At 44.1% G+C, this 26326-nt stretch overlaps 1 long non-coding RNA gene across 2 annotated transcripts in view; it reads left to right on the forward strand.

The window, feature by feature from the left end:
• The first annotated feature begins 253 nt into the window (after positions 1–253).
• The window catches only part of LOC126997377 (uncharacterized), a 40273-nt gene continuing 14200 nt past the window's right edge, over positions 254–26326 (forward strand). Inside the window, exons 1-2 of one of the 2 annotated variants that reach the window (XR_007752061.1) lie at positions 254–300; positions 5764–5866. This is a non-coding gene — a long non-coding RNA (uncharacterized LOC126997377). Of the gene's footprint in view, positions 301–766; positions 871–5763; positions 5867–26326 lie in introns of those variants that run through there. The other variant, XR_007752062.1, reaches the window with a different exon arrangement.

The raw sequence follows: 26326 nt of genomic DNA on the forward strand, positions 1-26326 counted from the left end.
ATGACCCGCCACCACCACCGTTAAGATTGCTCTGGGGAAGCCACAGGGATGTAAGACACCACCAGTACTTGATTGAGCCTCTTATGATGCAAGGGCTATTTGTATTATGTTGAAAAAATGGTAATGCTCGTACCATTCCATGACGAGAGCAAGCGCCACATGTAAAGAGCCAGGAGGATGCCGTTATTTTTGTGATGATAAGCCACCGGTGTTGCAATGACGTGAGTGAGGACGTGGGCGGGTGCAGGAGTCGCAGTCGAGGTGGTTGTGAGAAGTCTGTAGTAGGGTGTCCAGCCACAGGTATAATACGAGAAAATGAGCGGTAGGGAGTGTTATGACCAGTTGTGTCGTAGTAAATTGAAATAGCTACCAATGTCGCAGCAAGTCAAAGTTAATTTCCTTCAATGCTTTGGAGGGTCGAGAGTGCTGTCGGTGTCAATATATTCCTAAGCTCTCTCTGTATAGGGATTCAGCATCCGAGTGTGGAATAGGGGATCACCGTCGTAATGCAATCACCAGCTTCAGGTAGGAAACCACGGTCGTTAGGAGTGACAATTACCGTTATTGTGACGTGTCATGAGTGTCACGCCTGGGGCTAACTGGAGGAGAAAGAGGGAGCCACGTCGGTATGTAGAGAGCCAACAGCTTAGCGTGAAAAGCCACTGGTGTTTAGTGAAATTTACCATCATTGTGTTGAATATTACGAGTGTCATGCATGGAGGTGGTAGACGGGGGAGGAGGATGTATAACAGACGTGTCGTGACGGTGATCGTGGCGCCGCCATAACATGATCGATCATAACTTGCGTCCCTGCTCTAGCCTCCCCACCTTCACACCACCACCACCTCCACCACCACACCTGTTGGGAAGGTGAGGAACAGGAGGAAGCATGCAGCGCGCGGCCAGCAAGCAGTACGGGTCACGTCTGGGAGTCCTCGTGACCTCGCGGGTGACTGGGGTCATGGAGGGTGTGGGAAGGTCATGATAGTGTCTCTTTGAAGCTTGTGGCAGCCGCTCCACGCGTCCCCGCCCCGTGTTGCAGCGGCAGCCAGGCAGGGAGCGGCGTGTGATGAGTCTAGCATGTGGTGTGCGCAGCCAGCCAGCCAGCAGCCCTTGGAGAGGAATGCCCGACGCCTGCCTGCCTGACTGCCGTCTCGTAAACACGTCCCCGTTTTGCCCAAGCCTGTTGAAAGTGTCAGACACACACACACACACACACACTACCACCACCACTAGGAAAAATAAAACTTTATCCTCCTGCCAAAGCCTGAGACAGCCACGTTGACTCACGGACCCCATGAACAAACAATCAAATGCACGTACGTACAGGCACTCATGCATTTATACGTTCGCATTCAAGTGGGTCTCGAGGCTCTAGGGATATTAGGGCCAGAATACATAAAAGTGACTGGCGTGTACTATGTGACCTTACGTATAGCTTATGTGTATCGGTGTTCACGTGAAGAGCTGTTTCATATAATTTGATCATGGTACAATGTGGGAGTTGTAGATAAGAGTAAATCATGGCAGCTTTCTGAGGATTTACTTTGGTATGCGTAGAGAGACGAGATTATCGATTTCTTGGTAACGGAATCACATCATACAGTTAATATTCGCATCAGGTGATGGTGTTTCATTACATCTTTTTACGATTAGTTTAGTCTAGGAAACTAGTTAAATGAATATCACAACTTAATGGATCGATTGACTTACACGTGTACGTACATAATGGATCACAGTATCTCATTACATCTTTTCCGTACGATTAGCTTGGTGTTGAAAACTGTAGGTGAGAGAAAAAAGAATCAGAGCTAAATGGGTGGATTGGCTTTCGCGTCCCTACATGACGAAGTGCATTGATTGCTTCACACTAAGGCGAGGCGGTAAAAGGCGAGCATTTCCCGCGTGTTTGTGCCGTGCTTGCCGCCACGTCGACATGCTCTTTGTTACTGTGGGGAGCCGTGACTGTTGCGAGGGAGGTGTGGACTGCTGTGTGTGTGTGTGTGTGTGTGTGTGTTCCCTTTTGGCTGTGCATAAACAGATGGGAGGTATTATTCTTGGCTTGTCATTTTATTTGTGGCTCTGTTGACGCCACGGCATTGCTGCTTAATTTGTTTTTCTTCTTCTTCTCCTTTCCCTTTTCTTCATCATCTTATTCTTATTATTATTACCTACCTACGTATACCTACCTACCTACACACACACACACACACACACACACACTCCGAGTCACTACACTAATTCCAACTGGCGAAAAAATAACATTCCTACCCAATTACAATGCTTCAACATAACTCGATTACACGACGAGAGAGAGAGAGAGAGAGAGAGAGAGAGAGAGAGAGAGAGAGAGAGATCTGTATCCGTCAAGACCGTTCTCAAGCTCTTGTTTATTTTTTGAGCAGTGTTTTTGTGGGTTTATTTTCAAACTTATTGCCATTGACTGCCTCTAGCTTATAATAATAATAATAATAAAAAAAAAATATATATATATATATATATATATATATATATATATATATATATATATATATACCGATCCTATACACCTAGCTGTTTTGTATTCCTCTTATTTTTAATTCACTTCATCAATGAATCTAAACACTTATCGCCACACGCGTTTGCAGAGGCTTCGAGAGGGAGGGCGGGGAGGACAGGGAAGGGATCGGGAGCTTAGGGCAAAAAAAGAAAGAAAAAAGAAAAAAAAAGGGGGTTGGGGAGGAAAGGGACAGAAGGAAAAATAGAAACGGGGGTGGATGGGGAGGATGTGGGGACTGAGGTTAGGTAGGGTGTTTGCAGAAGCTTTGAAAGGGATGACGGGGAGGACGGGGAAGGGTTTGGGGTGAAAAGGGTATGGGAGGAAAAGTACATAGAGACGAGGGTGAGTGGGGAGAGTGTGGGTCGTTTGCAGGGGCTTCGAAAGGGATGACGGGGAGGATGAGAAAAGGGGTGGAGGCACAGGACGAAAAAAAAGGGGGTTGGGGAGGAGTAAAGGGAGAGAAGAGGGGGGTGGGGATAAGGCAGGGCTCGTTACCTGGTCGTTTCCGTGGCTTAACGAAGTGACACGTGGAATTACCTGTCCATATATCTACCTGTCCGCTTGTTTATCTTTCATTGATCATTTGTCTGTGTGCATGTCGTGGTTTAGGTTTGTTTGTTTGGTTTGTGTTTTCGTTAATTTATTAGTCAACTCTAGTTTATATAGTGTGGTTTTGTTGGTGAGTTTGATTACAGTTCATTTATCTGTAGTATTTGTTTAGTTTACCTATTCATATTTTCCTGTCATTTTCTGGCCATATATATTTAGAAATGCTTATTTTTTATCTGTCCACCTATCCATATTTAAGAATCATTCTGTCTATTTATATATCTGCCTATTCATATTTTTAGTACTTATTCTCTGTTCATTTATCCATATTTACTTTTTTTCTCTTTCGCTACGAGCAATATCGACAGGTTGTGACAAGAGAGAGAGAGAGAGAGAGAGAGAGAGAGAGAGAGAGAGAGAGAGAGAGAGAGAGAAAAAATGAGGGTGAAAAGGATGTATATAAAACAAAATAAACAAAAAAAGGTGTTAATATATAGAAAGCTGGGGAAAATATGTTAATCTTAAGACATATTTGTATAGGGAAAGAGGGGCGTGGTGAGCTGAGGACAAGAGGATGAAAGATTAAGGAAGGGAAGAAAGGGAGTAAAGGAAGCAGGGAGGAGGGGGGCGGAGGGAAAGGCAGGCCGTGGTAGGGAAGGTAGAGGACTGCGGAGACAAACAAGGAAGTCCGGGCTGTTATCTTGAGTGTAAATAATTGTTATAGTGGGTGGTGGTGAGGGTGGTGGGGTGGGGGTGAGTACTTAACTTGATAAGGGGAAAGATAAGCTCTCCTGGTGGTGGTGTTAGTGTTGTGTTTGTAAATAGTAAAAGTAGTAATAATAATAATGTTGGTGCTATTTATTTTTTTTCCTTTTTCTCCACTTTATTTTCTTCCCCCTTTTCCTTTTTCTTCCTCCATTTCCTTTTCTTCTTCAAAATTTGCCGGTCTTTGTTGCTGTTCTTTTTTTTTAATATTATGTTGATGCCACTTTTTCTTCCTCTTTCTCCACTTGAATTTCTTCCTCCTTTTTCTCTTCTTTTTCTTCCACGTTCTCCTCTTTTCCTTCAAACTTTACCGCAGACATTTTTGCTGTTGTTATTGTTATTATTTGTAGTCATTGCGAGTATTTTTTCAATCATAACATCACGCACAGTTTCATAAATCACAACATAAAAACTTCAGGAAGGAGTCATAGCCCTCTCTACAAAAAGAAAAGAAAAGAAAAAGAAAATAATAACTTGAACATACACTGACAAGAAGATTCAAGTGTTACAGAAAAACGTTAACTGAGACGGCGAAGAATTATTGTAATGGTTAACGGAATGCTTGAGGGAAAAGAAACAAAGGGGAGAGGTACAGGGAGGGAACAGGGGAGGGAGGAGGAGGTGAAGAGAAAGGGAGACGAAGGGTGAAGGAACAGTAAATAGGTGAAAGGATATTGTGGTCAGCTAGGAAGGAGATAGCGAGGGAGAAAGGGGGAGATAGGATGAAGAAGTAAAAAGGGCGAAGGGATCTAGTGGTCAGAGGGTAAGGAGAGGGAAGGGGGATGGATAGGGGTAATCATGTAGGTGTCAGGTCATTAGGATAAGGTACCTGTCACCTGCCCTCCACTTATCCTCCCTCTTCACCTTCCTTTTCGCCCTCCTTTCTCCTTCCCTCCGTAACCTTTTCTCCCTCCCTCTCGTCCCTCCCTCCCTCCCTCAGTTAGTCTTAACCATGGTCTTAACACTTCCCACGCCTCCCTTCCTTTTCTTTGTTTTGTTTTTCTCACATTTATTTTATCTTTTATTTGACTATCATAATTACAGATCTATTTGTCATCACTTTTCTCTTCCTTCCTTCCTTCCTTTATTCAGTTTTCTTACTATACTTGCTCGCTACGTAGGTGTTTGTCTCTCTCTCTCTCTCTCTCTCTCTCTCTCTCTCTCTCTCTCTCGTCTTTCTTCTTTCCTTCCTTCCTTCCTTTATTCAGTTTTCGTACTATGCATGCTCGCTGCGTAGGGTTTGTTCTCTCTCTCTCTCTCTCTCTCTCTCTCTCTCTCTCTCTCTCTCTCTCTCTCTCTCTCTCTCTCTCTCTCTCTCTCTCTCTCTCTCTCGTCTTCCACACCTATTCTGAAACCCCATTATTTACTCTCCCTCACGTTCTGTCGGTTTCCTAATAGCGTGTTGGATAAGTTTACAAATAGAGCAGAGGTGGAAAAGGCTTGGCAGTCATGTGGTGAGAGCCAATACGAAAGACAGCATATATTTAAGGGAATTTATAGATAAGGAGGATAGAGGGAGTTAGGTTTGTAGGAGCTGCCGTGTGTGTTAGTCGACTGGCCTCTCTCTGTAGATTCCTAATGTTCTTGTATAATTATGTATCTTGTATTATGGTCTTGAATTGTATGTATCTCTGCACTCCTTTTGTTTATGTTTATTTTATGCATTTTCCTTTTTGTGTCTCAGGGTAAAACGAAACGCATCTTTCTTCTCGTTCTTCTTCTTCTTTTTCTACTTTTTTGCTTCTTCTTCCTCCTCTTCCTTTCTTTTTATTTTTTTTTCTTCTACATCTTATTTTCCTTCTTTTTCATTTTCTTCTTCTTCTTCTTCTTCTTCTGGTTGTTTATGATGTTGTTGTTGTTGTTGTCATTCTTCTTCTTCTTCTTATTATTATTATTGTCTCTCCTCACAGAAATGGAACATGGATACGCTTCCACCTTGCCCATGCCAGACCACTTCAGGTTCAGTAAAGTGTCGAAACGATCCCGCTCCAAGTCCAAGCTACAGAACAACAGGTAAGTGTCTTTATGTATGCAACCGAGAGAGGGACAAGGGCGATCACGTGCTAGACTCGATATCGCCAGCCAGCACCCTCACCATGTTTGTATTCTTTTACTGGTGTTACGTTGCGTGAGTGAGGGGGGGGGGGGGGATGAATATATGAGGGCTTTTTATGGGTTATGAGTGTAAGAAAGTGAGTAAGTGACTGGGTTTGAGTGTAAGGCCCATAAACACATCTTGATTACGTACTGGACTCGTGATCCCATCCCTGTACCCTCCTATGTTTGTACTCTTTCGTTGGTGTTTCTATGAGTGAGTGAGTGAATGGGGGGATGGATTTTTGAGTTCTTTCTTTCTGTGGTTTGTGAGTTTAAGAGTGAGTGACAGTTCGGGTCATAAAAATCACTATGAAACATTTTGGAGCTTACACACCCGCATTGGATAAAGCTTTCGAAGAGGTCGTAGGTATTTCCGTGGGTAGTTTTATATGAGTTTTGTGATTGCTTGTCAAGGCTTTTGCGTCACGAATGTGCAAAGCTCCTGAGAACCCGACTAATCTTTGTGGTTTTTAGAGATATTTGTTGTGAGAGCCGAAGGTATTAGGTTTTTATGAGTCACAGAGAGGAGTAACAACGATGATCAAGAAAGAGAAAATAATGAAATGATGGAGTGGAAGGGGGAGAGCTTTTTGATGGTGGTGATGATGATGATGATGATGATATGTTGGTAGAATTTATACTACGCAGAACTAGGCTAGATGAAGAGGTAGAGGAGGGAGAGTAAACGTGTGTGTGTGTGTGTGTGTGTGTGTGTGTGTGTTCGCCCGTGCGTATCACATGCATATTAGGACGAGACAATGACGCAACACCTCCCTCCCCTCCATCATTCCTCCCCTCTCCCTTACCTCCCCCTCACCCCCCTCCACAATCCAACCCCTTCCCCCTCACTGAACAAATCACCCCTTCACCCTTCCCCCTCCAGCTCATCCCCTTCAACCTCTCTCCTACCTACCTAGATGCTGTATTCTCCTCCTCCTCCTCCTCCTCCGCTTCTCCCCTTACCTAGCGGCCCCATTATCCTTAATATATTCGGGTTTTGGTGTCAATGGGTGCCGCTTGCGTGTGATCAGCCTTCCCCTGGCGCCTCCCCATCCATCTTCCTCTCCTCCTCCTCCTCTTCCTCCTCCTCCATCCATCTCCCTCTTTCCATCCTCAGTTGCCTCCATGTTCTTCTTCCACCGTTTATTTATTCCTCTTTCCTCCACGTCCTCGTTGCATCTTCCTCCTCCTCCTTCCTTCTTTTCCTTCCTTCTTTTCCTTCCTTCTTTCCCACCTCAATTGTCCCCTTCATATTCTTCAAACACAGCTTTTCTTTATTCTCTCTTTCCTCCTTTTTCTTCCACAGGTGACTTTCTCCTTGTCTCCTCCTCCTCCTCCTCCTCCTCTTCTCTTTCCCTCCCTTCCCCTTTCATATTCTTCAGAACCATATATTATTTATCCTTTTTCCCTCCTTGTCCTCGTTTCGTCCTTGCTCTTACTCATCCTCTTCCTCGTAAGATAAACAAAGGGGGGTAGGAGGGAAGGGGGAGAGAGAGGGGAGCGGGAGATGGGAGAGGAGAGAGGGGAGGAGGAGGATCAGAAGCTCTCCCCTACCTTATCGGTCATCAAGATATTACTTACCTAACTACGCCTTCCTTGTGTTTCTTAATCTCAAGAGCCCCATTTTTTACTCTTTTTTACAGTAGAGGAAACAGTTCAAGGACAAAAAAAAAAGGAAACTAATTAAAAAAAAAGTCCACTACTCACTGTTCCTACAAAAGAGTCAAAAGGAGTGGCCGAAAGATAGGTCAATTTTGAGGGGAAAGATGTCCTGATACCTGGTTTTGTTGTCATTTATCATTTATTTAACGTATTATAAAAGCTTAGTTCATAGTAATAGGCTAATATATGTATTGGAGAAGGGATATCAGGGCCCATATTCTCTCTCTCTCTCTCTCTCTCTCTCTCTCTCTCTCTCTCTCTCTCTCTCTCTCTCTCTCTCTCACCATGACCCAACCAACAAAACCTTCCCATGCAACTAAACACAAATCTTATCGGCCCTCACATCAAATATTTCCAAAGGCTGAAAAGGAAATTAGCCGGGTTCCCATTAGTGTTTTTTTCATATTCATGGTGCAGGAGAATTATGAAACTATCACTAGGCTGTTAAAACTACCCATGGATATACCTGCAGCCTCTACGAAAGCCTTGGCGAATGTGTGTATGTAAGAAATGTTTGAAAATATATCTGGCTGGTTTGTAGTTCATGTTTAGAGTATTTGGGCAATAGAAAGCATGAAAAACCGTACCCACTGCCCTCCCGTCTCCCTTAGCATACACCATCCACCTCAACATGCTCTTCCTTCCTCTCATCCTCCTCCTCCTCCCTTACACTCCGATGGTAACTTGGGAAGAATGAAAGGTAAGAGAAGGAGGAAGGAGGGGAGGGGACAAGAACTACTAGACTCAGTGACAGGGAAATCTGATGAAAGAATACAAAGAAAAGTTGATAAAAATAAAAAAAAGGAACCAAGCATTCTCCTATCTATAAAGAAAAGAAGGAGGACGAGGAGGAGATAAGGAGAACAAGACCAATGGAAAAAAATACTGATAAAATAGAAGAAAAAAAACGTAGAAAAGTTGAAAAGGGACCAACCACTCTCCTAAATATTCTTATACGTAGTGAGCTTCCTTTATTAGTAATTCCTAAGGGCACAGAGGAGACTAACTGGGTCTTCATGGGCGATTTTTCCCGTTCAAGGTGCAGAGGCCGTGTAGAACTATCACTAAACTCACAAAAAGGGGACCAACTACTACTATATATTCTTATACGTAGTGAGCTTCCTGTATTACTAATTCCTAAGGGCACAGAGGAGACTAACTGGGTCTTCATGGGCGATTATTCCCGTTCAAGGTGCAGAGGCCGTGTAGAACTATCACTAAACTCACAAAACAGTCCATGAAAATCCCAGGAACTTCCACGAGAGGCATTTCAAACAAGCGAAGTGAGGGACCGATACGTTTGAAAATAAGAAGTTCCAAACATCCTCACTTCTCATTCCCATGCCATATCGTATCGAATTCACGTATTTAGTATCACATGCAGAATCGTCCGTCCTCAGTACACTTCAATAGCCGCTGGTTCTCGCGTCACTTGATGTTGTTTATGAGCTTCTGTCATCTTTTATTACTGCATTTTTTTCTTCTTAGTGAAAGGGCGACTGTGTGTGTGTGTGTGTGCACTTGATAAGACGTAGTGATACAGAGAGAGAGAGAGAGAGAGAGAGAGAGAGAGAGAGAGAGAGAGCACTGGTGAGAATGTATAGATTAGGTATGATTAGTCAGGAGAGAGAGAGAGAGAGAGAGGTTTAGTGGGTGACAGTAGTCAGGAGAAAGGAAGGGGAGGAAATGGGGTGATAAGATTTGGGTTTAGTTGCATGGGAAGGTTTTGTTGGTTGTCATGGAGAGAGAGAAGGGGGTTTCTGATATAGCCTTCAGGAAATACTATGGCGATAAGGAGTTAAATCCCATGTGATGTGTTTTTACTGGCGATAAAGAGAGTCACGGGTGTAGGAGCTGACATTATTATTTTTATTATTATTATTATTATTATTATTATTATTATTATTAGTAGTAGTAGTAGTAGTAGTAGTAGTAGTAGTAGCAGTAGTGGTGGTGGTGGTGGCAGTATGTCTTCTTTTAACTAATTTTTGCCTCTCTCTCTCTCTCTCTCTCTCTCTCTCTCTCTCTCTCTCTCTCTCTCTCTCTCTCTCTCTCTCTCTCTCCTTTATCTTTGCTATTTACACTGATTAGGCCTGATAAGAGACCCTCCGCATCCCCCTCCCCTCCCCTCCCCTCACCCCTCTTTACTTCACCCCCTTCAAGCTTGCGTGGGGATGATTGCGGTGGGGGTGATTGTCTCTTATATGTGGCGTGAGGTGGTAGGTAAGGGGAGGAAGGGGGCATAAGGGGAGTAGGTGATGTAGGTAGAAAGGGAGGAAAGTGAGGGGAAGAGCATGTGGGTGAGGGAGGGAAGAGTAAGGGGAGTGAGGGAAGGAGGTATACTATAGGAAGGGGTGAGGGAATAAAGGGAAGAGAAGGTCGTGGAGGTAGAGAAACATGGAAGGGGTGAGTAAGTAAAGGGAAGAAGATGGGAGACAGGGAAAGGAAGAGGAAAGGAAGTAAAGGTTTAGGAGATAGGGGGAAAGAGGGAAGGAAAAGAAAGAGGAGGATGAAAGAGGGAGGGAAGTGAAGGGAAAATGATAGGATATTGGGGGAGGAAGGGAAGGGAAAGGAAGCTAAGGATGGAAGGGGAAAGGAAGTAGAAGAAACAGGAGAGGAGACCGGAAAAGGCAGGGAAGGGGAAGGCAGTGAAGGCTGGAAGGGGAGGTGAACTGGGTATGTAGGATGCAGGGGAAAGGGGAAGAGATGGGGTAGGGAAGTGATGGGGGAGGAAAGGTGAGGTAGTAGGTAGTGGAAGCGAAAGGGGTCTCGCTATCGGTTGTTTGGTGGGCATGACGCAACGTGAGCTCTTCTTGCACTAGGAAAAGGGACGTCACATAATCTATTGTTCTTCACTTGGCAACTCTTAAACCCATGCCATCCTCACCTCGTCTCACCTAATCTATGCTCTTCTCCCTCCAATTTCTCCTTCTCCCCGATGCCCTCATCCTTCAGCACAACCACCATCTCCTCCTCATCACCATCACTATCATCATCGTCATCGTTATCAACACATCGGTGCGTGCGGGACAGGTGTACGCACTAATTAATGATGTCAGGTGTTTACGACGGGGCCCGGCAGGTGTTCGTCCCACGTTCCGGGTACACGAACTGAAATACGCTTTACATAAGGATCGGTTAATACTGTGTAGGTTGGGTTAGGTTAGACTTGAGAAGCATGCGTTGATTTGGTATTAAAGAGATCAGAGAGGGTTTGCTTAAGGGGAGTAAAGGGGGTAGGTGATGTAAGTAGGAAGGGGGAAGAGAGTGAAGGGAAGAGCAGGTGGTGAGGAGGGGAAGGGAAAGGGGATGAGGAGGAGGAAGGGAGAGAAGGGGAAAGACAGTAAAGTGGAGAGGATGTAAGAGGTGGGAAGATGTGGGTGTCTAGGTTACGTTCAGAAAAGTTAAGGTATTTGAAGGAGGCATAAGATAGGATAAGCCTGGGACTGGTATACATAATTTGAGTTGAAGGAAGGTAAGGACGTTTAATTATGGTAAGGAAAGCACATAGTTGCCTTTGCCGACTAATGAAATATGATCTTTACTTTACACGAGAAAGAATGACCCTGGGGCTAATATGCATAGTTTGGGTTAGCGAAAGGCAAAGAAGAAAAGGAAATTATGAAGCGATTTGGTTACGTAAAGCAGAGTTAAGGAGAGTTTGGTAGTTAACTGCTGAGCTAATGAGAGGTGAGCGTTAGTTTTCCTTAAGAATCTGCAAGGTAGGATGGGATTAGGACTTATGTATAGTTTGGGTTAGCGAAAGACAAAAAAAAAAATGAAATAGTGAAGCGATCAGGTTACGAAAGAGAGTTAAATACTAAAATATAAACGTTGATTTTCTTATTTATTCGCAAGGTAGGATGGCATTAGGACTCTTATGTATAGTTTGTGTTAGCGAAAGACAGAAAAAAATGAAATAGTGAAGCGAATAGGTTACGAAAGAGAGTTAAATAATAAAATATAAACGTTGATTTTCCTATTTATTCGCAAGGTAGGATGGCATTAGGACTCTTATGTATTGTTTGTGTTAGTGAAAGACAAAAAAATGAAATAGTGAAGCGATTAGGTTACGAAAGAGAGTTAAATAATAAAATATAAACGTTGATTTTCCTATTTATTCGCAAGGTAGGATGGCATTAGGACTCTTATGTATTGTTTGTGTTAGTGAAAGACAAAAAAATGAAATAGTGAAGCGAATAGGTTACGAAAGAGTTAAATAATAAAATATAAACGTTGATTTTCTTATTTATTCGCAAGGTAGGATGGCATTAGGACTCTTATGTATTGTTTGTGTTAGTGAAAGACAGAAAAAAATGAAATAGTGAAGCGAATAGGTTACGAAAGAGAGTTAAATAATAAAATATAAACGTTGATTTTTCCTATTTATTCGCAAGGTAGGATGACATTAAGACTTAGATACATAGTGTGGGTTAGCGAAAGACAGAAAAAATGAAATAGTGAAGCGATTAGGTTACGAAAGAGAGTTAAATAATAAAATATAAACGTTGATTTTCTTTGTATTCGCAAGGTAGGATGGCATGCAAAGTTTGGGTTTGCGAAAGTAAGGGAAGATGAGGAAAGAAGGTGAAGCGATTAGGTTAAGTAAGGCAGGGTTCAGAAGACTTACGGTAGGTAGTTAAATGCTGAGCTAATGGAAGATGAACGTTGAATTTTCTTCAGAATGCGCACGTAAGGATGGCATAATAGTTAATGTTAGCGAAAGACAAAGAATATGAAAGGTGAACAGTCAGGTTACTTAAGGCTGAGTGGAGGAGAATTATGCTGTTAACTGCTGAGCTAATGAGAGGTGAGCGTTGGTTTTCCTTCAGAATGTGCAAGGTACGTAAGATGGCGTTAGAAAGTTAGCGGAAGGGGGAGCGTCTAGGTTGCGTCAGACAGCGTTCACGAAAGTTGGGTACAAGTTGTCTTTGCTGAGATCAGATAAGCTTAAGTTTAGAGGAGTTGCATTAAGCTGGGACAAGTTTAGGTTACTAGTGAGCGGAGGTGACGGCGGAGATGCTAGGGAAGGGCTGAGGAAGTTAGGTTAGGTTAGGTCAAGGCCAAGTCAGGTTAGGTTAGGTAGGTTAGGTTATGTCAGGTTAGGTTAGGTGAGGCTAGGTTAGGTCAGTAAGTTAGGTTATGTTAGGTGATGCTAGGTTAGGTCAGTAAGTTAGGTTATGTCAGGTCAGATTAGGTCAGGTTGTTAGGTTATGTCAGGTCAGATTAGGTCAGGTTACGTCTGAACTCAGGTTAGGTTAGGTTAGGTCAGGACTCAGGTCACTTAAGGGGCTGCAGAGGCTTTGTGTAAGGTCAATGTAGTGTCCATATCACCATTACCACCTGGCCACTTACACCATTATCTACACACACACACACACACACACACACACACACACACACACACACACACACACGTCAAGGGGTGCTGGAGAAGTTGATAAAGTGTATAACAAGTAGAGACAACCAGCGTGATACTCCGTGCTGTGTCTTGCTTCACTATCAACAGGCTGTGTGTGTGTGTGTGTGTGTGTGTGTGTGTGTGTGTATTGATCCTCGTCGTCCATGGGTGCGCACGGTGATTAGGGAAACATATCACCACCACCACCATCACCTCCATCACCACCACCATCATCATCATCATCACCATCATCCCCCATCTCCACTACATACTTTCACAACCCCAGTCACCATCTCCATCATCACCACCTCTACCATCACCACCATCATCATCATCACCATCATCACCATCACCCCCATCTCCACTACATGCTTTCACAACTCCAATCACCATCTCCATCATCACCACCTCTACCACCACCACCATCATCACCATCATCACCATCACCATCATCACCATCTCCACTACATGCTTTCACAACTCCAATCACCATCTCCATCATCACCATCTCTACTTCTACCACTATCATCACCATTACTATCGTCATCCCTAACACCATCATCATCACCACCACCTCCACTACAATATCCACCATCACCTCCACCACCACTGCACCTCCACCACCACCTCCATCACCTTTCTCACCGTCATCACCACCATCATCACCAAATTTACCTGACAAAACCTGTTGATGACCTCCTCGTGTTGGAAAAAAAAAGTTTGGAAAAAATATCAAAGTTTTCCTGATTGAACAAAGCAGATTATGGAGATGTGTGGTCTCTCTCTCTCTCTCTCTCTCTCTCTCTCTCTCTCTCTCTCTCTCTCTCTCTCTCTCTCTCTCTCTCTCTCTCTCTCTCTCTCTCTCTCTCTCTCTCTCAATTATTGGCCTTGTTAGCTTTTTTCTCTTCTCCTTTTCGTTTCCTCGACATTCTGTTCTGTAGTTTCTCTTTCCTTTGTCCGCTTCGCCCTTTGGGTTCTTCTATTGTTCCAGAGAGAGAGAGAGAGAGAGAGAGGATGGTGGTGGTGGTGGAGTCGAAGGAGGATGGAGAGTGAACAAAGAAAGGAGGACATGAGAGACAATAAGAGAAAAGAAAGGAAAAGAGAAGAAAAATGAAGGACAGGAGATGGAATAGAGAGAGAGAGAGAGAGAGAGAGAGAGAGAGAGAGAGAGATTAAACACAGGCAACCAACCAAGCAACCAACACCATGACCGCTAAACCAGACAGATGTGCAGACAGACAGACAGATAAAGACGAAGAAAGTACATACCGTCAGGCAAATCAGCAGCAAGTCAGCATCAGCAGCGGTCTTTGTCTCAGTGCTGACGTGGATTGATTATTTTTTTTCTTTTTTTTTTTTTAGTTTGATTGTGTGTGTGTGTGGTGTTGATAGCTGTTGCGTGTCCATTTGCCTCCCTCTCTCCCTCTTTCTCTCTCCCTCTCTTTCTTCTTTCTCTCCCTCTTTTTCATCTGTATTCTGTTTTTCCTTTTATCTCTTGTTTTCCTCTTTACCACCTCTTCTTTCTTTTTCTCTTCTTTTCCTTACTTTTCTTTCCTTTTCTCTCCCATGTCCTCCCTTCGTTTATTCTCCCTCCTACTCCTCCATCTTCCTCTCCCTTCCTACTCTTTCCTCTCCCATGTTCTCTCTTCGTTTCCTCTCTCCCATCCCACGCTTCTTTCTTTTTCTTTCCCTTGTCCTGTCACACGCCCCCCATCTCTCTCTCTCTCTCTCTCTCTCTCTCTCTCTCTCTCTCTCTCTCTCTCTCTCTCTCGACCCCCTTCAGCCACCCCGACAGCTGGTAAGCGACGACTGCGATATGCGAGGGTGGTGAGAGTGTGAAAACGTGCGGGGCGGGCTGGCAGGGGAGAGGGGAAGGGTGCAGGGGCGTTAGGGTGAGGTGGAAAGGGTTGGGGTAAAGGGAAGGGTGGTGGTGGAAGGGGCAAGGGCGTTAGAGTGAGCTGGAAGGGGGTGGGGGTAAAGGGAGGGTATCATAAGTGGTTGGGGGGAAGGGGGAGCGTTAGGATGAGCTTGAAGGGGTGGGGGTAAAGGATGAGTGGGAGGGGCGTCAAGGGTAAAGGGGGGGGGTCGTTTGGAGGTGGTTGTGGGGATGGGGAGGCGTTAGGGTGAGCTGGAAGGGGTGGGGTGAAGGGAGAGTATTACTAGTGTGGGGGGAGGCGTTAGGGTGAGCTGGAAGGGGTGGGGTGAAGGGAGAGTATCACTAGTGTGGGGGGAGGCGATAGGGTGAGCTGGAAGGGGTGGAAGCAAAAGGGGTGTCGTTATCGGTTGTTTGGTAGGCAGGACGCGATGTGAGCTCTTCTTGCACTAGGGAAAGGGACGTCACATATAGGCTAATCTCTTGCTCTTGACTTGGCAACTCTCAAACCCATGTCATCCTCACCTCGTCACACCTAATCTATTCTTCATAACGTTCAGCTTATTATGTAAACGTGATTCTGGTTTGAGAGTAGCGTCTGTATAGGGGCAGTAACTCAACCTAACTCACCAACACGCACAGCCAAGTTAACCTCACCTAACCTAACGTAACCTAACTCCACCTCACCACACTAACTCACCTAATATATTCTTCTTAGAGTTCAGCTTATGCAAACGTGATTCTGGTTGAGCGTAGCGTCTGTATGTGTGGACGGTAACCTAATTTAGCAGTATTCAATCAAGCGTAACCTTATCATACCTAAACACACCGTAACTCACCTAATTTTCCTAACGTTCAGCTTGTTTATACGTCATTCTTGTTTAGTGTAGCATCTGTATATGGGCAGTTAAACCAAGCAACACTCAAACCCCCAATCTCACCTAACCTAACCTTACCTACCCTAACCTAACCTAACCTTACCTAACTTAACCTAACCTAACCTTACCCCAACCTCCCCTTAACTCGTCTGATTTTCTTACGTTCATCTTGTGCATACGTCACCCCGATTATAATGCAACGTCTATTTATATGCAGCACTCCACCCTACCTCACCCCACACACCCCACCTCTTAATGTCCAACTCGTGCAGCATCGGACTGGTTTGAGTGTGGCGTGTGTGTAGCCCATATGCACGAGCCCAGCCCAGCCGCCCCGCACATGAGAGGCGTAACAGAACACGTGCGCGGATGAAGCAAGTCGGCCCCAGAGTTGGCATTCTCAGACACTATGACCTCTCACGTCAACTATTTCCACAGGGCGAAAAGGAGTTTAATCGGGTTTTCATTACTGTTTTTCACGTTCATGGTACAGAGGAGGGGTTAAACTACCACCAGGGTTATAAAAGTACCTCTGGAAATGCCCCAAACTCCCACGAAAGCTTAGTCAGATGGTACAGAGGAGAGGTTAAACTACCACCAGGGTTTTAAAAGTACCTCTGGAAACGCATCAAACTCCCACGAAAGCTTAGTCAAATGGTACAGAGGAGGGGTTAAACTACCACCAGGGTTATAAAAGTACCTCTGGAAATGCCCCAAACTCCCACGAAAGCTTAGTCAAATGGTACAGAGGAGGGATTAAACTAGCACCAGGGTTATAAAAGTACCTCTGGAAACCCCCCAAACTCCCACGAAAGCTTAATCAAATGGTACAGAGGAGGGGTTAAACTACCACCAGGGTTATAAAAGTACCTCTGGAAACGCATCAAACTCCCACGAAAGCTTAGTCAAATGGTACAGAGGAGGGGTTAAACTACCACCAGGGTTATAAAAGTACCTCTGGAAATGCCCCAAACTCCCACGAGAGCTTAATCAAATGGTACAGAGGAGGGGTTAAACTACCACCAGGGTTTTAAAAGTACCTCTGGAAATGCCCCAAACTCCCACGAAAGCTTAATCAAATCTGTGTGCTTGGCCTCCGAAAGTTTAAGAATATGGCCCCAGGAGCTCCGCACATGAGAGGCGTAACAAAACACGTGCAGGGATGAAGCAAGGCAGCAGCAGCAGGAGCTTATGTTTTCTGGGCGTGCAAGTGAAAGTGATGCTGCCTGTCCGTCTGTTTGTGGTGACCGTGTTGGCTGCCAGTTGATGTTTTGTTTACTTGAAGGATAGGACGAGAGAGAGAGAGAGAGCGAGCGAGCGAGCGAGAGGGGATCCATGATTGACAGGTTGGCGGCAGGTGGGCATCTCATAGACAGGTGCAGACACTGGGTCTTAGCGGCACTGAAGGCCACATGCATCTCTCTCTCTCTCTCTCTCTCTCTCTCTCTCTCTCTCTCTCTCTCTCTCTCTCTCTCTCTCTGTGCCCCATTCAGAAATACTTGTGCAAGAGAAAGGTCACGGGTTCAGTTGAGTTGAGTTGCAGTTCTGTGTGTGTGTGTGTGTGTGTGTGTGTTTGTGTGTGTGTGTGTGTGAAGAGTACATACCAGTTTCATGCAGTAATAGTGAGAGAGAGAGAGAGAGAGAGAGAGAGAGAGAGAGAGAGAGAGAGAGAGAGAGAGAGAGAGAGAGAGCTGGGGTAAGTGTCGAGTGGTCAGACGCAGCCCTAAGGAACGCCACTAGCAAGACATTATAGTGAACACCGTCACATGCGACCTTAGAACCATCAATGGGAAGGTGAACGAGTCTCATAACTACACAAAAAGAAAAACAATAATAGGGCAGTCAATATGGAGGCAGAAAAGCTTGTTCCTGAATCTCATATCTACTCTTACCATCCTAATGAATTGTCAGAGTGCTTTTATCTTATCTGTCTACGTAATCCAGTAACCTATCCTCTCTAAGTATACTCTAATCTCATATCTACTCTTACCATCCTTGTCTTGCTAGGCTGCTTTTGTTTTGTCTGTCCACGTAATCCAGTAACCTAACCTAACACAGCCGTAGACAGTCCAACCTCACCTAACATAATCGAGCCCTTTACCTAACCTCTCTAGGCACTCTAGTCTCATATCTTCTCTCACTATCCTAATGACATGAATGATTGGTCTTATTTTGTCTGTCCACGTAATCCAGTAACCTAACCTAACCCAGCCATAGACAGTCCAACCTCACCTAACATAATCGAGCCCTTTACCTAACCACTCTTAAGTACTCTAGTCTCATTTCTTCTCTCACTATCCTAATGACATGAGAGATTGGTCTTATTATGTCTGTCCACGGTATCCAGTATCCTAACCTAACCCAGCCATAGACAGTCCAACCTCACCTAACATAATCGAGCCCTTTACCTAACCTCTCTAAGTACTCTTGTCTCATTTCTTCTCTCACTATCCTAATGACATGAGAGATTGGTCTTATTATGTTTGTCCTCGGTATCCAGTAACCTAACCTAACCTAACCCAGCCACAACCACAGCTAAGCCAGCCTCACCTAACATAACCTAACGCCTACCTGACCTCTAAGTACTCTAATCTTATATCTACTCTTACCATCCTAGTGACTTGCCAGATTGCTTTTGTTATGTCTGTCCCTCGTAATCCGGTAACCTAACCTAACTAACCCAGCCACAACCACACCTAACATAACCTAACGCCTACCTGACCTCTCTATAAGTACTCTAATCTCATATCTACTCTTATCATCCAAGTGACTTCCCAGGTTGGTTTTATAAGGTTTGTTCACGCTATCCAGTAAACTAACCTAACTTAACCCAGCCACACCCACATCCAAACCTACCCCACCTAACATAACATAACCCTCTACCTAACCTCTCTAAGTACTCTAATCTCATATCTTTTCTTACTATCCTAATTGGCTTCCCAGGGAGCTTTCTTTTTTATTGTGTCTGTCCACGTAAACCAGTAATCTAACCTAATCCAGCCAAACCTGCTAAGCCAACCTCACCTAACCTAACCTAACCTCTCTAAGTACTCTTCCTCCAGCTGCTGAGTCGATGAGAAGGAGAACGGGGAGTGTCAGCTGATGGGGGAAAAATCGCTAATATTGGAGATGGTATTCATTAGGAAGCAGATAAATCAATAAAGGTCCATAGATGTTTTAGTACTCCCATATTGGAAGAGTTAGAGGCCCTTATTCTCAAACATTTCAGGCTTACACACCCTCATTGTGTAAGACTTTGGTAGAGGTTGTGTTAGTATTTCCATGGATAGTTTTATGAGCCTAGTCTGACAAGGGCGTCTGCACCGTGAGTATGAGGAACGCTAATGAGAACGTGACTGATCTCATTTGTGGCCTTTGTAAATGTTTGTTGTGAGAGCCGAAAGCGTTAGAAAACACGGCTCATAAGGTCGTAGGAAGGATGCTGAAGCCACTCAAGGGGAGATGTTTTAACAGGGGAGTGGAAGGCTGAATATGAGTTGTATACGGTAGAAGACATTTTCCTTCCTCGACGAGACTTCTGACACATGACCGAAACGACATGCGTACAAAATAGGTTTTCATTAAGGTGTGTTCTCCTGTTAGTACGCACCAGTCCCGTTCGTGTTCATCTCGAGGAAAAAAATAATGCTAAATCAGGAAAGTTAAGCTGACATATTGAAACGAATCGACCTCCCCACCTAAAAAAAAAAAAAAAAAAAATAAAATAAAAAAAAAAGCAAAAAAAAAAAAAAAACCCACCACGATAACAAGTCCCTTTTTTTTTTTATAATAGTTTCATTTTAGATCTCACCGTAATTTCCCAGACTAGTTTTCAGATCTCCAGAGTGAAATGGATGACCCTCAGTGGCGACCTCTAACGGGAACAGCCAGAAAAAAGAAGACGTTTACAGTTAAGTAGGAAATGGACTGATGCCTACAATTTTGCGATCATACCATTTTACGGGAAACGGAATTGCAGCGGTAGGTTGGAGGAGAAATCAGCAGGGAAGCAACAAGAAGAAGAAGAAGAAGACTTTAATATTCCCAGAGTTAAAGTACAAAATGGCCTGGTGCGTACATATTAGCAATCAAACTCTATTACGTGAGACAGAGTAGCAGCGGTAGGTAGGAGGAGAAATCAGCAGGAAAACAACCAGAAGAAGAATAAGAAGACTTTAATATTCCCACAGTTAGAGTACAAAATGGACTAGTGCGTACAATTTAGCAATCAAACTCTATTACGTGAGACAGAGTAGCAGCGGTGTGAGGAGAAATCATCAGGAAAAATCATCAGGAAAACAACCAGAAGAATAAGAAGAAGAAGACTTTAATATTCCCACAGTTAAAGTACAAAATGGCCTGGTGCGTACATATTAGCAATCAAACTCTATTACGTGAGACAGAGTAGCAGCGGTGGGAGGAGAAATCATCAGGAAAACAATCAGAAGAAGAAGAATAAGAAGACTTTAATATTCCCACAGTTAAAGTACAAAATGGACTGGTGCGTACAAATTAGCAATCAAACTCTATTACGTGAGACAGAGTAGCAGCGGTGGGAGGAGAAATCATCAGGAAAACAATCAGAAGAAGAAGAAGAAGAAGACTTTAATATTCCCCCAGTTAAAGTACAAAATGGCCTGGTGCGTACAATTTAGTGATCAAACTCTATTACGTGAGACAGAGTAGCAGCGGTAGGAGGAGAAATCATCAGGAAAACAATCAGAAGAAGAAGAAGAAGACTTTAAAATTCCCAGAGTTAAAGTACAAAATGGCCTGGTGCGTACATATTAGCAATCAAACTCTATTACGTGAGACAGAGTAGCAGCGGTGGGAGGAGAAATCATCAGGAAAACAACCAGAAGAATAAGAATAAGAAGACTAATATTCCCACACTTAAAGTACTAAATGGCCTGGTGCGTACAAATTAGCGATCATACTCTACTACAGACGAAATAGCAGCGGTAGGAGAGGAGAAATCATCAGGGAATCAAGCGTTGCAGCGTTCAAGACAGTAGCTGAAGGATACTAACCCCAATGTAAAAGTTGCCCCATGAAGGACGTGGGAGACGAGCGTGTGGGAGGAGGAACGCCAGCACGGAAGCACGGGTTTTGGGGTCACATCAAAGCGGACTCTCATGTGGGCGTGTGAGTTGCCAACTGTTAGGCGTAAACAAACCCTGACTCACCTTAATAAGCTCAGGTGAGTGGCCGACACGCAGGGTGGTGAGGCGCCAACCGAAAACAAGACTTCAACAACAACAACAATAAAACCATATCAGAACTACTATGCGTTTCAGGCGCCATGTCACACAGTTTTTCGAATATAACATTTTAACAAAGCGTCGGACAAGGATGGTATTTTGGAAGACGATGATTGAGACCCCGACCTAATTGACAAAAATAGGCTTAGGTGCCAAATGTGGATGATTACGGCATTTGTAAGAGTAACTATAAGGTAAACTTCGCTAAAATATACATATTCTTAAACATTTCGGAGCTTACACACCCACATTTGATTGGGGTTTTGTAGAGTATGTGTTAGTATTCCCGTGGCTAGTCTTATGAGCCGAGTGATAGTTGGAAAGGCTTCTGCACCGTGAAAGTGGAAAAAAAAAAAAAAACGAGAACCCAACCAATCTCCTTTGTGGCCTTTGGGAATATTTTTACTGAAAGCCCAAAACGTCTTGAAAATACGGGCTCTAGAAACAAATACACTGATAGATGTAGTGTATATTGCCTGCAGGACATACATTGCAAAATACGTATAATACAGAATAGAAAACGTCATCATAGAATCAGAGAGACATACAGGTAGGTAGATAGATAAACAGATAGATAGGTACTCTTTACTTTTATCTTTTATGGGAGCGGCGAGTAGCGGGCTTTTTTTTGTACCCTTTTCGTTGCCCTTAAGCCGTGTCCTCTGATGTAAAAAAAATATATATAGTTTCTCGACTGGAAAACATACATATAATACACAGGTACATACACACAATACAGAAAAACGAAACGAGTACAGGTGTAACGTGATGGGAAGCACTACCACAGCAGGTGAACACGTTGGCAATGCAGGTAACGACGCAGGTGAGGTGGAATCATGCAAAGAAGACGGCTCCACCCCTCCACCCCTACCGCGGCCTTCCTGCTCAAACTTTCTACTCAGGCTCATCATCCGCGTGCTGTCTGACTCACTAAATGCAAAACGTTACCCACTACCTTCACCATTTCATCATTTTAACTGATACACATTTTAGAGCAATCATCTAAGACTATTTCCTCCCTCCTTTTACTTATATATAAACTACAAACACTTATATATACTTTGTCTTGCTGTCTGACTTACGAATGCAAAACGTTAACCAGCACCTTTGCCATTTCATCATTTTAACTGATATACACTTTAGAACAATCATCTTAAGACTATTTCCTCCCTCCTTTTACTTATATATAAACTACAAACACTTATATATACTTTGTCTTGCTGTCTGACTTACGAATGCAAAACGTTAACCAGCACCTTTGCCATTTCATCATTTTAACTGATATACACTTTAGTACAATCATCTTAAGACTATTTCCTCCCTCCTTTTACTTCTGATATAAGCTACAAACATATAAACTTTTTCTTGCTGTTTGACTTAGAATGCAAAACTTTAACCAGTGCCTTCACATCTTCATCCCCTTTGCTTGTATACGCTCTGGAACAGTCATCTTCTTTTCCTTTTTCCTATTGTCTAAGCCTTACTAACTTGCTGTCTTGCGGTTTGACTTACTAAATGCTAAACGTCAACCAGTACCTTCTCTTCTTCATCCCTTTAGCTTTTATACGTTCGGGGACAATCATCATTAAACTGTATATCCTCCTCCTTATTACTTCTATAAAGGGCATTTTTTGGGTCTTAGTATATGGACAAAAAAAACGCATTGCTGGGATATATTTCTTCCTTTTCTCAGCCTTTCGTCCGTCATCTTATACCGTAAAATAAAAAGATGCTGACATTTTTTTTTCTTAGCTTTTAGTCTATCATACCTTACTAAAAAGATGATAGTAAATAAAGTAACTAAACTACGAGAGTAAAGCAACGAAGTGTGGGTTATGACGTTTGTCCTCTCGACGACCACGAAGGTAAAGGAAGGTGTGTTTGAGGCGCAGGTGTGTGAGGGGGGAGTGATTCTAAGCGAGCCAAGTGACCCCCCCCCCACTCTCCCTCCCTCCCCCTTACTTCTTCTTGCTCTTCTTCTACTTCTCCTTGCTCTTCTTCTACTTCTTCTTTCTCTTCTTTTACTTCTTGCTCTTCTTCTACTTCTTGTTCTTCTACCATTTCTTCGTCTTGGTGTTCTTGTTCTCGTTCTTCGTGTTCTTCTTCTTTCTTTCTTTTGCTCTGTATCGCTTCGTAGGTCCTCCTCTTAATCATCTCTTCTGCTAACTGTCAAACTGCTTTTCAGCCGCATTACACTTTATCATCATCATCATCATCTTCTCATTCTTCATCATCTTTTACTTAATTTTCTTCAGTCTTCTTCGTCACACCCACGTCAGCACCTTCACCCAACGACACCCCTGCAGCCTTTCACGCAACCCTCGTCCCCCCCGCCGTCATTACGTGCATTATTCTCGAGGCGATAGAACGAAGGAACGCCCGCCCTTCGCTGGATCGGAAAACGCCTAACTTTACCTCATGGCAGAAAGCTCCCCAAGTTATGCCTCCAAAACTAATCTGAAGTTTTGAAAATAGGATAGATAAAGAGGAGGAGGAGGAGGAGTAGGAGGAGTTGGTGGCGTTACTGGCTGGCAGGGAGAGGCAGGGTACGTGACAGGGAGGGAGGGAGAGAGGGAGGAGGAGGAGGAAAGGGGAAGGAGCTGAATGCCAAACAACGTCACATCTTAGAAGTTTAAAGCTACGTGACTTTTCCAAACAGTAATCTCCCCTTCTCCTCCTCCTCTTCTTCGTCCTCTTTCCCCTCCCCTTCCTCCTCTTCTTCGTCCTCCTCGTTCTCTTCTTCGTCCTCTTCTTCGTTCTCCTCTTCGTTCACATCGTCTTCCTCTTCTTCGTTCTTCTCTTCCTCCTCGCCCTTGTCCTCCTCCCTCGCTTACTCCTATTCCTTCTGGTTCTGTTTCTCCCTCTACTTGTTTCTACCTTTATCCTCCACCTCTTCCTCTTCCTCCTCCTCGTGCAACTCTTGATCCGCTTTGTCCATTTCCTTATCCTATTTCTTCCTTAAAAACATTCACCCCTTCGTCCTCCTCCTCCTCTTCTTCCTCCTTCGGTAGATTGCACATGTCTCCCGCTACCTGCTGTCTTGGTCCTTGCTTTGCCTGACCTCTGCTGACTGACTGACTGACTGCCTCGCCTGCTGCCTCCTCCCCCACCCCACCTACTCCCTACTCCTGCTTGCGTGTGTTCCTTGTTTGTGTAGTTTCAGCTCCTACCTCCTCCTCCACCTCCTCCTCCTCCTCCCCCGCCTCCGCCACTCCCTCCTTCAACACTATTTCATGCCCACTCCATTTTTCTCCACCGCTCGAGGCGAGTGCTGTTGCTTCTTCCTTTTTGGTCGTGTTTTTTTTTTTTTTTTTTTTTGGTTGGTTTTGTTTTTTTTTTTTTTGTGCGTCGTGGCGCGCACTTGCTGGGTTGCTTGCTTGCTTCTGTTCACTTCTATTTTTAATTTTTTACTCACTCGCTACTAGCTCCTGTGTGTGTGTGTGTGTGTGTGTAAATCTGCCTTCTTCTTACCTACCTGTGCGAACTTACCTATATACCTACCTGTGTACCTATCCACTCACCTACCTTTCTGTCTATCTTCATTCACCTGTACCTACCCCACCTACTAACCAAATATCAGTCTCCCCTATTTCCCATTCCACCATCCCTACCTACCTACCTACCTACCTACCTACCTTCCCACTCACCTTATAGTACGTACCTCAGTTGCTGGTGTATTCTAACTTTCCGTCTCTGTCTCCGTCCCCTTCCTGCGCCGTTATCCGTTCATTTGTTAGTTGTCGGGCCGCTCTTGCAAGCCCGCCCCCGCGCGTAAGGTCTCCCTGGATAGCGGGCTGTAGGGCTGGCGGGCTGGAGGGCGGGTTCCTGCTTCTGCTCCTGCTCCTCTGTGGCTGTATCGTATCGTATCGTAACCTCTGCTGCTGTTGTTGTTGGGAGGTTGTGTTATTGTGGTCTGGTGTTTTTTTTAGGTTTATAGTGGTGGTTGTAGTAGTGGTAGTGGTAGTTGTTTTTGTAGTAGTAGCGGTGGCAGTGGTAGTAGTTTGGTAGTGGTTGTAATAGTAGTAGTAATTGTTGTTGTTGTTTTAGCTGTTGTAGTAAAGGTACCTAGTTGTCCTTGTTATTGTTGATGTTGTTGTTGTTGGTGGTGGTGGTGAGGCAAATATTGACGTTGAGGTTGTTGATGATGTTGGGGTTCGCGGTATTGTTGTTGTTGTTGTTGCTGGTGGTGGTGTAGCTGTAAGTGATGATGGTGTTGCTGGAAGAGGAGGAGGAGGTGGTGATGGTGTTGGTATTAGTAGTAGTGGTGATGATGTTGGTGTTAGTATTAGTAGTGGTTGAGGTTGTGGTGTTGGTGGTGTTGTTGTTGTTGGTGGTGGTGGTGTTACTGGAAGTGATGATGGTGTTGCTGGAAGAGAAGGAGGAGGTGGTGTTGGTATTGATGTTAAAAGTAGTGGTGATGATATTAGTATTAGAAATGGCAGTGGTTGAGGTTGTTGTTGGTGGTGGTGGTGGTGTTGATGTTAAAAGTAGTGGTGATGGTGTTGTGGTGGTGGTGGTGGTATCAGTGGCGGCGGTGGTGGTGGCGGAGTTGTTTACAGCGGCGGTGGTGGCGGCGGTTTGATAACATTCACCATGAGTTCGATACCACAGCCGCTCTTTGTTTAGCATCCAGCCTCGTATTGACCAGGTAGACCGTCCTTTCTCTTAGTCATCCACCCGGCCATTCATTATTCATTTTTAGTCTGTCAACCCCTTTCATTAGCCTCCGTCTCCCCGACTCGCCCGTATACAACCACAAGACCCTCGTTATGGCTGAAAGACACGATAGTTCGGCCTATTATAAAGAAGATCGATGGAAAGGCTTCTAATCACACACGAGGGGATGTACGATTGCCTCTAGTAGGGTTGAAAGCAAAGTGGGTGATGGAAGAGTAGAGATGGAAGATTGGCTTCTGCTGTTGTTGTTTACTGTTGTTGGTGTTGTTTTGGTGTCCCGCTGTTTATAGATGCAAATAATAGCTACCTGTCTCTTGGTTCAATGTATTACTCTTGCTTTTGTTTTCAGACTTGTTTTCTTATCTCTTGTTTACCTGTTTACATGCGGACATATTTTTTTTTCCTCTCTGTCTCCTCCCTCTTACTCCTATTCCTGCTTTCATTGCTCTCTCCCTTCCTCCCACATTTCTTCCTATTCTTTCATTCCTTTTATTTTTGTTCACCTGTTTTCATTTTTTTTTTTTTTTTTAACTTATATGCGAGTAAACCAACTTTCCTCATTTATTTCATCTTTCTAACTCTCCGTATTCGCCCTTTTTTGCTTCCTCTTTTCTTCCTACTTCC

Source organism: Eriocheir sinensis, chromosome 12 (genome assembly GCF_024679095.1).
Source record: "Eriocheir sinensis breed Jianghai 21 chromosome 12, ASM2467909v1, whole genome shotgun sequence".
Taxonomy (NCBI): Eukaryota; Metazoa; Arthropoda; class Malacostraca; order Decapoda; family Varunidae; genus Eriocheir; species Eriocheir sinensis.